Source organism: Scyliorhinus torazame, chromosome 29 (assembly GCF_047496885.1).
Source record: "Scyliorhinus torazame isolate Kashiwa2021f chromosome 29, sScyTor2.1, whole genome shotgun sequence".
In the NCBI taxonomy this organism is placed as follows: Eukaryota; Metazoa; Chordata; class Chondrichthyes; order Carcharhiniformes; family Scyliorhinidae; genus Scyliorhinus; species Scyliorhinus torazame.
Window position 1 is genome coordinate 25,501,488 of NC_092735.1, and position 16,894 is coordinate 25,518,381.

Genomic DNA, 16,894 nt, shown 5'->3' on the forward strand with positions numbered 1-16,894 from the left:
GATTATTCTCGACACTGGGTACTGGAGTTGGTGCTTTTTTTACAAGCCCCCTGTGGGCTTTGTCTTTCCTTCTATTGGGCCCCCTTCTGTTGCAGGCATAACATGTAGCTTCCCTGAACTTTCATCTCTCCTGGGGCAATCGTCCCTACACCGGCAGCATCTTCATAGCCCCTGGCTCGTGGACCAAATTCCCTATACCTTTTTGCTCTGAGCCTCTCTGTTCCATGGTCTCCGCCACCATCTCTGGCGCCACGACTGCTGGCAGCTTCCCACCAAACCTGATGCACCTCACCTGCCCACATGCTCTGCAACTCCATTGTGTCCCTTTCAGTGCTTTCCATTCCTGGGCAACCTCTAATGCCTTCTTTAAGGTAATCTTTGTCTCCACTAAAACAATATTGTATGGCCATGTCGGTAACACCACATACCAGGCTGTCTCTCAACTAGTCATTAAGTACAAATGTGAACTGGCATTGTTCAGCCGTTTGGTTGAGGCACCACGAATGTCGTGTCATCTGCCCTGGGGCTCTTGTCATCAAATTCAAATTCTAAATGTCAGTTGAAAGGAATTCAGGACTGGCATGTTCCTGTTAGGAAGAGGAAAAATATGGCAAATTTCAGGAAACTAGGATAACGAGAGATATTGTAGGTCTCGTCAAAAAGAAAAAGGAGGCTAGAAGGCTGGGAACAACTGAAGCCTGTGTGGAATTTAAGGAAAGTAGGAAGGAACTTAAGCAAGGAGTCAGGAGGGCTAAAAGGGGTCACGAAAAATCATTGGCAAATAGGGTTAAGGAAAATCCCAAGGCTTTTTACACGTACATATAAAGCAAGAGGGTAGCCAGGGAAAGGGTTGGCCCACTGAGGGACAGGGGAGGGAATCTATATGTGGAGCCAGAGGAAATGGGCGAGGTACTAAATGAATACTTTGCATCAGTATCCACCAAAAGAGAAGGAATTGGTGGATGTTGAGCCTGGAGAAGGGTGTGTAGATAGCCTGGGTCACATTGTGATCCAAAAAGACGAGGTGTTGGGCGTCTTGAAAAATATTATGGTGGATAAGTCCCCAGGGCCTGCTGGGATCTACCCCAGAATACTAAAGGAGGCTAGAGAGGAAATTGCTGAAGCCTTGACAGAAACCTTTGGATCCTCAGGTGATGTCCCGGAGGACTGGAGACTGGCCAATGTTGTTCCTTTGTTTAAGAAGGGTAGCAAGGATAATCCAGGGAACTACAGGCTGGTGAGCCTTACGTCAGTGGTAAGGAAATTACTGGAGAGAATTCTTCGAGACATGATCTACTCCCATTTGGAAGCAAGTGGACGTATTAGCGAAAGGACGGTTTTGTGAAGGGAAGGTCGTGTCTCACTAACTTGATAGAGTTTTTCGAGGAGGTCACAAAGATGGTTGATGCCGGTAGAGCAGTGGATGTTGTCTATGTGGACTTCAGTAAGGCTGTTGACAAGGTCCCTCATGGCAGACTGGTACAAAACGTGAAGTCATGGGATCAGAGGTGAGCTGGCAAGATGGATACGGAACTGGCTAGGTCATAGAAGGCAGAGAGTGGCAATGGAAGGGTGCTTTTCTGATTGGAGGGCTGTGACTAGTGGTGTTCTGCAGGGATCAGTGCTGGGACCTTTGCTCTTTGTAGTATATATAAATGATTTGGAGGAAAATGTAACTGGTCTGATTAGTAAGTTTGCAGACGACACAAAGGTTGGTGGAATTGCGGATAGCGATGAGGACTGACAGAGGATACAGCAGGATTTAGATTGTTTGGAGACTTGGGCAGGGAGATGGCAGATGGAGTTTAATCCGGACAAATGTGAGGTAATGCATTTTGGAAGGTCTAATACAGGTAGGGAATATATAGTGAATGGTAGAACCCTCAAGTGTATTGACAGTCAGCGAGATCTAGGTGTACAGGTCCACAAGTCACTGAAAGGGGCAACACAGGTGGAGAAGGTAGTCAAGAAGGCATATGGCATGCTTGCCTTCATTGACTGGATGTGGAGATGCCGGCGTTGGACTGGGGTGAGCACAGTACGAAGTCTTAACACCAGGTTAAAGTCCAACAGGTTTGTTTCGATGTCACTAGCTTTCGGAGCGCTGCTCCTTCCTCCGGTGAATGACGAGGTATGTTCCAGAAACACATATATAGACAAATTCAAAGATGCCAAACAATGCTAGGAATGCGACCATTAGCAGGTGATTAAATCTTTACAGATCCAGAGATGGGGTAACCCCAGGTTAAAGAGGTGTGAATTGTATCAAGCCAGGACAGTTGGTAGGATTTTGCAGGCCAGATGGTGGGGGATGAATGTAATGCGACATGAATCCCAGGTCCCGGTTGAGGCCGCACTCATGTGTGCGGAACTTGGCTATAAGTTTCTGCTCGGCGATTCTGCGTTGTCGCGCGTCCTGAAGGCCGCCTTGGAGAACGCTTACCCGGAGATCAGAGGCTGAATGCCCTTGACTGCTGAAGTGTTCCCCGACTGGAAGGGAACATTCCTGCCTGGTGATTGTTGCGCGATGGCCGTTCATTCGTTGTCGCAGCGTCTGCATGGTCTAGCCAATGTACCACGCTTCGGGACATCCTTTCCTGCAGCGTATGAGGTAGACAACATTGGCCGAGTCGCACGAGTATGTACCGCGTACCTGGTGGGTGCTGTTCTCACGTGTAATAGTGGTATCCATGTCGATGATCTGGCACGTCTTGCAGAGATTGCCATGGCAGGGTTGTGTGGTGTCGTGGTCACTGTTCTGAAGACTGGGTAGTTTGCTGCAAACAATGGTTCGTTTGAGATTGCGCGGTTGTTTGAAGGCAAGTAGTGGGGGTGTGGGGATGACCTTGGCAAGATGTTCATCGTCATCAATGACGTGTTGAAGGCTGTGAGACTGGGGCATTGAGTATAAAAATTGTCAAGTCATTTTGTAGCTGTATAGAACCTTAGTTAGGCCATACTTGGAGTATAGTGTTCAATTCTGGTCGCCACACTACCAGAAGGATGTTGAGGCTTTAGAGAGGGTGCAGAAGAGATTTACCAGGATGTTGCCTGGTATGGAGGGCATTCGCTCTGAGGAGAGGTTGAATAAACTCTGTTTGTTCTCACCAGAAAGACTGAGGTTGAGGGCGACCTGATAGAGGTCTACAAAATTGAGGGGCATAGACAGAGTGGATAGTCAGACTTTTTCTCAGGGTAGAGGGGTCAGTTACTAGGGGGCATAGGTTTAAGGTGCGAGGGGCAAGATTTAGAGGAGATGTACGAGGCACGTTTTTTACACCGCGGGTAGTGGGTGCCTGGAACTCGCTGCCGGAGAAGGTGGTGGAAGCAGGGACGATAGTGACATTTAAGGGGCATCTTGACAAATACATGAATAGGATAGGAATAGAGGGATACTGACCCCGGAAGTGTAGAAGATTTTAGTTCAGACAGAGCATGGTCAGCGCAGGCTTGGAGGGCCGAAAGGCCTGTTCCTGTGCTGTACTTTACTTTGTTCTTTGTTAAAGCTACATTATTGTTCAGGGTTCAGGTGGTAATGACCCTTCACAACTCCACCAACTCCTCCAATGTTTTGGAGTCTGGAGCATCTGTGCTGAAGTTGGAGTCAATGAGCATTAATTCACGGTGGGCAAATCTTTAGTCCGCTCTTGGAATGAAGTCCTGCCTGTGAAAGCTGTCAGCCAATCCGATTGGCCAGGCACAGCGTTGCAGTGGCTGGAAGCAGTACTGCAGTGTTGTGGCTGGAACTGAGTCCTGACGTCTTTGGGAACCTAAGTCCCAGGAGGCCCAGGGACGGGACTGTATGGCAAGCCCTATGGGCCAGGAGGGGGCAATGGTGGCGTTGGGGTGTAGACGAGGGGTGAGGGAGCTCCAGAGATCTAACATCCCGGAGGAGAGGGCGCCCCAACTCTGATGGGGCGTTCAGAGTGAGGCAGCCCCACCCCCATTTCTCACCTGAGACGTGGAAAAGTTTTTGAGTCGGGTTTCCACCCAACCTGCACCCGTTCCTGCCAGCCTAAGAGTTGAATCTCTCTAGTCGCTCTTTAAAGCCACTGTTTAAAGTTTTTAACCTGAGGATTCACCTGAGGAAGGAGCAGTGGTCCGAAAGCTAGTGTTTGAAACAAACCTGTGGGACTTTAACCTGGTGTTGTAAGACTTCTTACTGTGCTCACCCCAGTCCAACGCCGGCATCTCCACATCAAAGTTTTAAAGTCATCCTTCCAGTCACTTCTTAAAGCCTCCCTCATTGACCAACCCTTTGTTCAATGGTGCTAATACTTCCTATGGGACACAGTGTTAAACTTTATCTGTTAACACTCCTGTGATGCGCCATGGTGTGGTTTTAATGCATTGAAGGTTCTACACAATTGCAAGTTGTTCGTTAAAACCCTCACATAAAATAGAAAGTGTGATGATTGCTCACCTGTCCGTGCTGGCCAGCTCCTGCGATTCACCAACAAGAATTGTGTGAAAATAGAACATTACGATGAGCATTAACATCACCATTGTGGTTTCCCGGCCTGAAAATTAACACATTACACTGTTGAATCAAACGCCGCATTACTGCCAAATCATATGCCTGGCAATCAATTCCATCCGTCTCCCAGGCAACCGACTAAACCAGCGTTTCACTTACACCTCTTCCAATCTGATCTATTGCATTTGCTGCTCCCAATGTGGTCTCCAGATGATCATAGGTGATCGTAGAATGAATTTACAGTGCAGAAGAAGGCCATTCGGCCCATCGAGTCTGCACCGGCTCTTGGAAAGAGCACCCTACCCAAGGTCAACACCTCCACACCCTATCCCCATAACCCAGTAACCCCACCCAACACTAAGGGCAATTTTGGACACTAAGGGCAATTTATCATGGCCAATCCACCTAACCTGCACATCTTTGGACTGTGGGAGGAAACCGGAGCATCCGGAGGAAACCCACGCACACACGGGGAGAACGTGCAGACTCCGCACAGACAGTGACCCAAGCCGGAATCGAATCTGGGACCCTGGAGCTGTGAAGCAATTGTGCTATCCACAATGCTACCGTGCTGCCCATATCGGAGAGACCAAACGCAGAATGGGTGATCGCTTTGCTGAGCACCTTCGGCCTGTGCGCATTCAGGACCCTGACCTTCCTGTTGCTTGCCATTTTAACAAAAGACCTTGCTCCCATGCCCATATATCTGTCCTTGGCCTGCTGCAATGTTGAAATGAATGAAATGAAATGAAAATCGCTTATTGTCACAAGTAGGCTTCAATGAAGTTACTGTGAAAAGCTCCTAGTTGCCACATTCCGGCGCCTGGTCGGGGAGGCTGATATGGGAATTGAACCGTGCTGCTGGCCTGCCTTGGTCTGCTTTCAAAGCCAGCGATTTAGCCCTGTGCTAAACCAGCTCAACGCAAACTGGAGGAACAATATCTCATCTTCCGGTTAGGCACACCCCTTCCGGTCTCAACATCGAATTCAACAACTTCAGATGATTAGCTCGACCCAACCTCGACCCTTTTGTTTCCATCCCATTTCATTTTAACTGTCTTTTACCATTTTTCTCTCTCTTGTCTTTCTTTATAGATATTTACACCCCAATCTGTTCCACTTTTCCTTGCCCGTTATCCTCTTTGCTTCCCCCTTTCCCCCCCCAGCTGGCGGGGCGGAAATCAGTCCGGCGCGGGCCTAGCCCCTCAAGGTGCGGAGAATTCCGCACCTTTGGGGCGGCGCGATGCCGAACTGATTCGTGCCGTTTTTGGCGCCGGTCGGCGGACATCGCGCCAATTGCAGAGAATCCCACCCCTGGACTTGGCACGTTAGCTCTTTTCTATCCCTACAGATGCTGCCAGACCTGCCAAGATTTTCCAGCATTTTTTCTTTGGTAGCAGACTAAGCCAGTCTCTTTGCAATCTTGCTATCATATTGGACCCAGTGCCAAGGTGCCAGGGCACAATGAAGCCCTGTCCTCGACCACCCAGGGGTCTCTAATGGTCTGTAAGACCCCCTACGTGCTGTTGAGCCTGGTCCATGGTGTAGAGACCAGCACCAAATGGCGCCCTGGTGATGTTTTGCAGGTGCGGCCATTGACTCCTCGGCAATGGGTGAATCCAGCGTCCGGGTAGTTAAAGGAGTAAAAAATATGCAAATCAGTACCTCTCCCACTGATCTTGACCATGAGATCTTTTATGTTCTGAGAAGGCAGACAGGGCCTTGGATTAACACCTTGGGCGTCATTCTCCGCCGGCGGGAGTCTCCGTTTTGCCGGCGCCCGGGGGTTTCCCGACGGCATGGGGCTGCCCCACAATGGGAAACCCCATTGACCAGCCGGTGTTACGGAGACTCCCGCCGGCCGGTCGGGGCAGAAATGCGGCGGGTAGGAGAATTTTGCCCCTAATCCGAAAGCCAGTGGATAATAGACGGACGGGGACAGACAGAAATAATCATTGCAGACTGTAATGATATGTATATTGACTGGGATGTAAAGTATTAACAAGTTAATGATAATGCTTCTTACCACTAGAGGGAACCATAGAACAGTCATTTTTTCAGAGTACACAATTATTTTTTTCCCAATTAAGGGGCAATTTAGCGTGGCCAATTCACCTACCCTGTACATCTTTGGGTTGTGGGGGTGAAACCCACGCAGGCACAGGGAGAACGTGAACACTGCACACGGACAGTGACCCAGGGCCGGGATTCGAACCCGGGTCCTCAGCGCCTTAGCACCGGCGCTAACCACTGCGCCACATGCCGCCCTCAGAGAACAGTCACATATGTATCATGTGACTTCAGGGATTCTGGGAGTTAGGAGAGAGCGGCATAAGATAGTGAGGCACGAGAGCGAGAGAGCAGTTTACTTGAGAAAATCTGCTAGTTAGAGATAGTATAGATTAATAGAGAAACCTACTTTAGGAATGTGATCGAACCTTAGTTAGTAGTATAATAAATTTATAGTTTTGCTTCTTAACAAAGCTTTGTGTTCTTTATTCAACACTACGCATCCGAGCTATCCAGGTGAGGCAAAATAGAGAACACAACACAGACAACCATAGAGATGACAAGCAGACAGATTTTAGCCTGTCCCCACTCTCTTTGGGCATGAATGCCGACAAACCTTATTCAAGGCAAATTGAACCACATTGCTAATCTGTAACTGACCATTGGAGGGCGCAGTTGAGCCACCTAGAATGACCACCTTTCCTGCCTGCGTTAAGCTTTAGATATCCTTATGAACCCCATCATGGTCACCACCGTGTGATCGCTGCTTTGTGATTGCTAAACGTCGACAATATTCAACTCCAATGTCAGTAATAATTCCCTGGCAACTGCGAGCGCACAGCACATAACCCACTGTGCTAAACCAGCTTTAGGATTAAGACAGCTGGCTTGTAATGCAGAACAAGGCTAGCAGCGTGGGTTCAATTCCCGTTCCAGCCTCCCTGGACAGCGCCGGAATGTGGCGACTAGGGGCTTTTCACAGTAACTTCATTGAAGCCTACTTGTGACAATAAGTGATTATCATTATTATTAAATCCATAATACTAAATTCTCAATCAAACAGGTGACACCTCACATGTAACCAGCATGAAAAATGGAAAAAAAGTAGCACTTGTCAGAGGCTGTAGTTAACCCATATCGATGGGACAGTTCAACCCATATCGATGGGACAGTTCAACCCATATCGATGGGACAGTTCAGAGGGAGCTTTACTGTTTATCTAACACATTGCTGTACCTGTCTTGGAAGTGTTTGATAGGACAGTGCAGAGGGAGCTTTACCCGGTATCTAACCCAGTGTTGTACCTTTCCTGGGAGTGTTTGATGCGGACAGTGTAGATGGAGCTTTACTGTGTATCTAACCCCGATGATATATATACCTGCCCTGGGAGTGTTTGATAGGACAGTGCAGAGTGAGCTTTACTCAGTATCTAACCCCGTGCTGTATCTGTCTCAGGAGTGTTTGATGGGGACAATGTAGAGGGATCTTTTCTCTGTATCAAACTCCGATGGTGTACCAGCCCTGGGAGTGTTTGATAGGACAGTGCAGAGTGAGCTTTACTCTGTATCAAACCCCGTGCCGTACTTGTCCTGGGAGTGTTTGGTAGGGACAGTGTATGGGGAGATTTACTCTGTCTCTAACCCTGTGCTGTACCTGTCCTGGGAGTGTTTGATAGGACAGTGCAGAGGGAGCTTTATTCTGTATCTAACTCCGTGCTGTACCTGTCCTGGAAGTGTTTGATAGGATAGTGCAGAGGGAGCTTTACTCTGTCTCTAACCCCATGCTGTACCTGTCCTGGGAGTGTTTGATGGGGACAGTGTAGAGGGAGCTTTACTCTGTATCTGACCCCGTGTTGTACCTGTCCTGGGAGTGTTTGATAGGACAGTGTAGAAGGAGCTTTATTCTGTATCTAACCCTGTGCTGTACCTGACCAGCAGTGTTTGATAGGACAGTGTCGAGGAATCTTTACTCTGTATTGTTATAACATGCTGGGCTAGGACGAGGTCCCCACTTGACTCGAGTTGCAACACAATTGAATTAATCAAATATTCTTGGAAAAATACCCAAAGTCTTTGGCCCTTTGATGCCCCATCATTACAGTCACTAGGTTTGTAAAATTAACCACAATTATTTCTTATTTATAACAAGAACTATGCAATGAAATATGCAGCAAACACAACTGGTGAACTGTTACCGAATTCCTCATTCCCACTTTAACGTTCCCCCACCTTCTACACACGCACACAAGACAGACGATCACTGAGGAGAGGGGAGGGTTGAAAATAATAAGTAAGACTTTGTTTCAGATGGTTATTGTTAAGCAGACCTTCCTTCAAAGTAAGCTTTCGGATCCGGGTCACTGTTTCCAGCCGGCAATGGTTCCAGCTGGCAAGGGATGAGAGAATTGATCAGGAGTGAGGTGAATGCGGCGATTGATCGTCTGGGAGAGCTGAAGGTGGGGAATGCGGGCTCGAGGGAAGTGGATGTACCTTGTGGTGATCCTCAGCAAAGTCGCATTGCCAATAATCCCGATGACAGAAATGGTACAGGGGAGCGCGGCAGTGATGTATTTGAAGGTGAGGCTGTTGCTGGGCGGAAAGGAGCAGGTGGGAGAGAGTTGCAACCATTGCCAGTGGTCGCGTTAGAATTGTAAGTGTTTGTGTTAAAATAACCCGTTAAATCGGGACTGCCAATGCCCCATTGAGATAATCCATCCAGCTGGACCAGTCTTGTGATCAGGTGGAATAAACCCAGGTGACGGGAAGGTGGATTAACTGCCCACCAGTCTCAATTGCAGGTGGCAGATATTCTTCGGTGGTCACGTGTGATATTCGAAAGCCAATGTTTCTGATATGTTTGAATGAACTCTACCCTGCCCTGACATGGGACTCGGCCAATGTTGTCTACCTCAATCGCTGCAGGAAAGGATGTCCCGAAGCGTGGTACATTGGCGAGACCATGCAGACGCTGCGACAACGAATGAACGGACATCGTGCGACAATCACCAGGCAGGGATGTTCCCTTCCAGTCGGGGAACACTTCAGCAGTCAAGGGCATTCAGCCTCTGATCTCCAGGTAAGCGTTCTGCAAGGCGGCCTTCAGGACGCGCGACAACGCAGAATCGCCGAGCAGAAACTTATAGCCAAATTCCGGGCCTCAACCGGGACCTGGGATTCATGTCGCATTACATTCATCCCCCACCAACTGGCCTGCGAAATCCTACCAACTGTCCTGGCTTGATACAATTCACACCTCTTTAACCTGGGGTTACCCCATCTCTGGATCTGTAAAGATTTAATCACCTGCTATTGCTCACATTCCAAGCATTGTCTGGCGTCTTTGAATTTGTCTATATATATGTTTCTGGAGCATACCTCTTCATTCACCTGAGGAAGGAGCAGCGCTCTGAAAGCTAGTGACATCGAAACAAACCTGTTGGACTTTAACCTGGAGTTGTAAGACTTCTTACTGTGCTCACACCAGTCCAACATCGGCATCTCCACATTATAAAAAATAGGAGCAGAAGTAGACCATGTGGTCCTTCAAGACTGCTCTGCCATTCCGTAGAATATAGAATCAGACAGTGCAGAAGGTTACCATTCGGCCCCCTACAGTGAGGGAGGTAGAGAACCCCTACATTGTTTGGATGATTATAGCAGGCGAAACTGACCCTGCCTGGCCTGAGATCCCCACACTCTGTCAGCAGAGTCACTGGATAACATTTGGAGCCTGGAAATCTGGCAAAAGACAGACTCACTAAGAGAGACAGGATGAGCCATGGCCAGAGCTATGGTAGCTGCTTAACTCCCGGTTCAAAGTTAATTGAAACCCACAATAACCAAAGCCATCATACATAAAATAAGTGATGGAGTCAATCTTATATATCGATATATTTAGATGTCAGATTTTTGAGATTATTCATATTAAATCCTTGCCTCTGAACCCAATGTTAATGGTTAGCGATTAACACAGACATGAATTTTAAACCCTCTGGAGCCCAGTTTAGAAATTTTCAGACAAACTCAAATAAAGAAAGACAGACTGTTCACTTCTATACCGGACAGGTGGTTAATAAATAAATGTGTTGTCTTTCTAAGACTTTATGTTGGTTAACCTCACCAGGTAATGGTCTGTTCGGGGGATTGAACATCTCTTAACTCTGCCAGAAGAAAGACTGGACAGGACAGGAGCTGTACAGAGGCATACTTCCCGAAGTACAAGTTTCAGTCCAGAAAACCAGGGAATGGAGACAGAAAGACGACTAGAGCTAAGGGATTGGAGACCAAGGTATTGTTCAAAAGAATTCAAGGAAGAGTAAACAAAGTGTTCTGAGTTAAAGAGACAATTGCAGTAAACAGATTTAATGTGGAACATTCGCGTTCAAAGGTGAAACAAATGTCTAATGGCATTTTCATACAGTCTGGGAATCAAGAGTTAAAACAATAGTGAGTAGTTTGCACAGATGTCGAGACAAAGAAATCCGAAAGGAGTTGGTGTGAAATCCAGGACTGGGTTCACTGTTAAAAGTGGAACAGAAGCTTTGTTTAAAAGTGTCATTTGGAGAACCAGGCCTGGGTTCGAAATGCAAAACGCTCAGGGAAAGCATTATGAGTGAAGATTTTTTAAACTGAATTTAGAGTACCCAACTCATTTTTTCTAATTAAGGGGCAATTTAGCGTTGCCAATCCACCCAGCTTGCACATCTTTTGGTTGTGGGGGCGAACCCCACACAAACACGGGGAGGATGTGCTGGAATCTGAGAACGTTTAAGAACTCCTGCAAAGTGAGTCGAAATTCTTTACGTGGATTTCAACTCATTTGGAAAATTAAATGTAAAAATACCGTGTGCTCACGGAATCAGCCACTGCTCCAGTTTCTGGGTTGTGGCAACATTTAACCCCAAACAATCCACAGTGTACCCCATTGTTAAAGCAGTTACTCCCTGCACACACACATCTATATATATATATATATGTGTATATAAAAACACAAACACCTAAACACAACAAGTTTACATCTTTAAAACATTTAATAATTTTGGATGTACGCGTGATGGGAGCAAATCATTAATTGCATATCAAATCATTGCTCAAAAGTTTTAACACAATACAGATCTAATTTCCAATCTTCATCATCACCACTGTCCTTGGTGGTACATTAACATCAATAACTTATACACCTGTAACATAATAAGTCCCAAGGTGCTTCATGGGACAATTATTGGACAAAGTATGACCACTAAAGGAGCGATTTGAACTCCGCCTTGTCAAAGAGAAAAGAAGAAAATAAGAGAGCGAGACAGTGAGATTTAGACTTGGGTGAGATTAGGAGATGTTGGACTTCCGGAGATGGCCATGGAGTGGGTGGTCGCACATGAGATGATTCCTGCTTGAGGTGGAATAGTTTTGGTCCTTTTTGCCTTGTGGGGAGTTACACAGGTGGAAAGTGTGTCAACATAAATGTTATAACCTGCCTGCATACCTCTGGCTGGGGACTAATGGCAATCCCATAATCCTTTGGGAGTATAAGATTCCCCAATGAGGAGGGCGGAGAAATCATTAGCAAATGCCCTGCATAAATAGAGCTGGCCAGTTTGGAACCAGCTCGAGAGGAGTGAGCAGCAAGGGAGTTGCTGCTGCTGTTGTATATATATATGTTATTGTAAATAAATGGTATTTCTTTCTATCCTTCAACTCGTGCTGGATTCTTCGTGGCCTCACAAAACTGGTGACGAGGGTTAAAGTGGATAGCTGTCTACACTGCTGAAGCCACCTCCCTGGATTTTTGTTGGATACAGGTTGGAAGTTTGTTTTCTGTTACACCACGCCTCTGTATCGATGTTTGGATGTTTTTGATGCTGCGCTGGAAAGCTGGAACCAGTACGCACAACGGATGCGTTACTATTTCCGGGCAAACATCACTGAAAACGAGCGCCAGGTGGTCATTTTGCTCACTGCCTGCGGCCCGCATACGTTTGGGGTGATTAGGAGCCTTATGTACCCAGCTGCGCCGGACACCAAGACGTTTGATGAACTTGTGAACTTAGTGAACTTATTTTAACCCAAGCTCGTCCACGATAGTCCAGCGTTACCGGTTCAGTACTGCTGAGAGGACCCCAGGAGAATCCCTTGCAGAGTTTCTATCCAGGCTACACAGGATTGCGGAATACTGTGACTATGGTGAGACCTTGTCAGAAATGTTACCCGACCGTTTAGTTTGCGGTATTAACAATGCGGCCGCCCAGAGAAAGTTGTCAGCTGAGCCAACATTGACTTTTCAACAGGCTATTCAAATAGTATTGTCCCAAGAGAGCGCAGAATGTGGAGTGCAGGAGCTGCAGGGAATGGAGGTGCACGCCTTGGGGTGCAACCCCTTCTGTCCGAAAACGTCCCCCCGCACTCCTGCGGTACCTTGGGGGGGGCGGCGTCCGGATCAACGCCAGAACCAATGGATGAGGAGCCATGTCAGTGTCGGACTTGTGGGTGCCGACCCCATTGTGCACGCCGGTCCTGGGAGTGTCAGAGGCGCCATCGTTCCGACAGAAACTGGGGCCAGCCAGGGGCTGTACCTTCCATTTGGATGAACCTGGGGTGACTACTACCGAGGATGTGGAGACGGAGGACGACTGCCTGCAGCTGCATTGTGTGGCAGCTCCCCGTGTGGCCCCCACCAAGGTGACAGTACTGGTCAATGGTCACCCGCTTGAGATGGAGTTTTACACTGGCGCAGCGGTCTCCGCGATCGCCCAGAGGACATTCGACCACATCAAGCAGGGTATACAGACCCTTACATTAACCGACTCACAGGCCAGGTTGGCCATCTACACGGGGGAACCATTGGGCAATGCAGGAACTACGATGACTCCTGTTGTTTATGGACGCCAGGAGGGGTGTTTCCCACTTATCGTGGTGCGCGGCCATGGGCCCAGCCTGTTGGGTCGGAACTGGTTGCGCCATTTGTGGCTGCAGTGGTAGCACATCCTCCAAACAGGTTCTGGAGGGTTGACGGAGGTACAAGGACGGTACCCAGATGTAATCCAGCCCGGTTTGGGGAAAATAAAAGGGGCCGTAGCCCGTAGCCAAGTCGAACCAGGAGCCACGCCGCGCTATTTCCCGGCGCGCCCGGTACCTTACGCCTTGCTCGAAAAGGTAGAAGGGGAGCTCACTCGTTTGGAGTCCTTGGGTATTATCAGGCCCGTCCGTTTCGCTGACTGGGCAGCGCCAATTGTACCTGTAATGATGCCAGATGCCACAGTTCGCTTGTGCGGCGACTATAATCTTCCAGTGAACTTACGGCTATAAACTTACGGCTTCCCGGCTCGACCGATATCCAATGCCTCGCATAGAGGATCTTTACGTGAAGCTTGCAGGCCGAGTCTCGTTCACAAAATTAGATATGAGTCACGCCTACCTACAGTTGGAGCTGGACCCTGCCCCCCCGTCCATATGTAACTATTAATACACAACGGGGCCTGTATGAATATACACGGTTGCCCTTTGGGGTATCCTCTGCCTGCGCTATTTTTCAACGCATCATGGAGGGCATCTTGAGAGGTTTACCGCGTGTCGCTGTCTACTTAGGCAATGTTTTGATTACAGGGACATCGGAGCAGGAACATTTGGAAAATTTGGAGGCTGTGAAGGAAATGTGGGGGTTTATGGAGCGGATAGGTGGGGTAGACCCATGACGGTTTGAGAGGCCGAGGGCAAAGGAATTTTCTTTTTCTTCGCAGTCCTCCAGATGTATTCCAGAATTGGTTTCTTGGTCCTGGAAAAGTTTTGTGGGCGGTGGTTGTCGGGTCAGAATATTTGGGGATCATGGGGCGGGATTCTTCGATATCGGCGCGATATCCGCCGACCGGCGCGAAAAACGGCGCAAATCAGTCCGGTATCGCGGAAGTCTCCGCATCTTGAGGGGCCGAGCCCTCACCTTGAAGGGCTAGGCCCGAGCCGGAATGATTTCCGCCCCGCCAGCTGGCGGGAAAGGCCTTTGGTGCCCCGCTACCTGCCGCGAAACTGACTTTGCCGGGCGGCGCATGAGCTCACAGGTTTGGTTCGAATCACTAGCTTTAGGAGTGCAGCTCCTTCATCAGTTAAGTGCTGGCCAGCTCCTGCGATTCACTGTGAACCCCCGTGTGAAAATAAAACATTACGATGAGCACTAACATCACTGAAAGCTAGTGATTCGAAACAAACCTGTTGGACTTTAACTTGGTATTGTAAGACTTCTTAATGTACCCACCCCAGTCCAACAACGGCATCTCCACATCATGGGTATTAATATAACTAAAAACTGCAAGGGTTAATGAAGTGTTTGAGCAGTCACTAGAGGGAGCTACAGTTACAACTGTGTAGGCAGTGTTGCTAAGCCTTGGGGAGAGAGTGTGCAGGATCAGCTCGTCAGTCACAGTATAGAGAGCGTAAGTGGGAGCAGATCATAGTTTATATCAGAATTAAGATTAGCTGTAGATGAATGTAGTTAAATGTTATTAATCAACTGTGTATTCTTTTAGGAGTACGTGTCAAACCCAAGTTAGTAGTGTTAATAATTTATAGCTTTGTTTAAGTTCAAGATATTTTGTGGTCTTTGTGAACACTACGCCAAACATCCTGAAATAAGCAACACAAAGAACACCACAGTTCCCAGTCAAGCAACACCCTGATTTTAATAATCTCTCCCTTGTCTTTAAATCCTTTCATGAGCTCACCCCTTCGTTTCTTTGTAATCTTCTCCGACTCCACAACCCTCCGAGATATCTGTGCTCCTCTAATTTCAGCCTCGTGTGAATTCCCAATTTTAATCACTCTGCCATTGGGAGCTGTGCCTTCGGTTGCTGAGGCCTCGAGCTCTGGAATTCCCTGCCGACACCTCTTCAACTCTGCCCTCCTTCCATTCAGTCTTTAAACCTTTCTCTTTGCCCAAGCTTTTGGTCACCTGCATTTCGAGTCTGGATGACTTGGTCAATGTTTGAATAAAGAGTCACCCTGACTCGAAACGTTAGCTCTGTTCTCTCGCCACAGATGTCACGTACCAGGGCCACCTGGATATTGCAGCGGCTCTCCAGAGCTTGATCCAGTCATATCATAGAATTTACAGTGCAGAAAGGGGCCATCCGGCCCTTCGAGTCTGCACCGGCCCTTGGAAACTGCACCTGACTTAAACCCACACCGCCACCCTCTGCTAGTAACCCCACCTTTCCTTTTTTGGTCAGTAAGGGCAATTTATCACGGCCAATCCATCTAACCTGCACGTCTTTGGACTGTGGGAGGAAACCGGAGCACCCGGAGGAAACCCATGCAAACACGGGAAGAATGTGCGGGCTCCACACAGACAGTGACCCAAGCCGGGAATCGAATCTGGGACCCTGGAGCTGTGAAGCAACAGTGCTAACCACTGTGCTACCGTGCAGTAACAATGGGTCATGGCTGAGGGCATCAGTGGATTTTTCCTGGATTCTGGCTGACCTGAGCCACGCACAGAGGGAGGTGGCACAGTCACTGGCTGATGTGACACAGACCCAGAGGGAGGTGGCACAGTCACTGGCTGATGTGTCACAGACCCAGAGGGAGGTGGCACAGTCGCTGGCTGATGTGACACTGTCCCAGAGGGAGGAGGCACAGTCACTGGCTGATGTGGCACTGTCCCAGAGGGAGGTGGCACAGTCACTGGCTGATGTGACACAGACCCAGAGGGAGGTGGCACAGTCGATGGTTGATGTGACACTGTCCCAGAGGGAGGTGGCACAGTCACTGGCTGATGTGACACAGACCCAGAGGGAGGTGGCACAGTCACTGGCTGATGTGTCACAGACCCAGAGGGAGGTGGCACAGTCGCTGGCTGATGTGACACTGTCCCAGAGGGAGGAGGCACAGTCACTGGCTGATGTGGCACTGTCCCAGAGGGAGGTGGCACAGTCACTGGCTGATGTGACACAGACCCAGAGGGAGGTGGCACAGTCGATGGTTGATGTGACACTGTCCCAGAGGGAGGTGGCACAGTCACTGGCTGATGTGACACAGACCCAGAGGGAGGTGGCACAGTCACTGGCTGATGTGACATAGATGCAGAGGGTGGAGACACAGTCACTGGCTGATGTGGCACTGTCCCAGAGGGAGGTGGCACAGTCACTGGCTGATGTGGCACTGACCCAGAGGGAGGTGGCACAGTCGCTGGCTGATGTGACACTGTCCCAGAGGGAGGTGGTTTAGTCACTGGCTGATGTGACACAGACCCAGAGGGAGGAGGCACAGTCACTGTCTGATGTGGCACTGTCCCAGAGGGAGGTGGCACAGTCACTGGCTGATGTGACACTGACCCAGAGGGAGGTGGCACAGTCGCTGGCTGATGTGACACTGTCCCTGAGGGAGGTGGCACAGTCACTGGCTGATGTGACACTGACCCAGAGGG

The 16,894-nt window shown here is 48.8% G+C and overlaps 1 long non-coding RNA gene across 1 annotated transcript in view; it reads left to right on the top strand.

Annotated features, from left to right (window-relative positions):
* Window positions 1–16,894, top strand: part of LOC140403953 (uncharacterized) — a 141,092-nt gene that overhangs the window by 40,200 nt on the left and 83,998 nt on the right. The window contains exon 2 of the long non-coding RNA XR_011938442.1: window positions 10,610–10,774. This is a non-coding gene — a long non-coding RNA (uncharacterized lncRNA). The remainder of the gene's footprint in view (window positions 1–10,609; window positions 10,775–16,894) is intronic.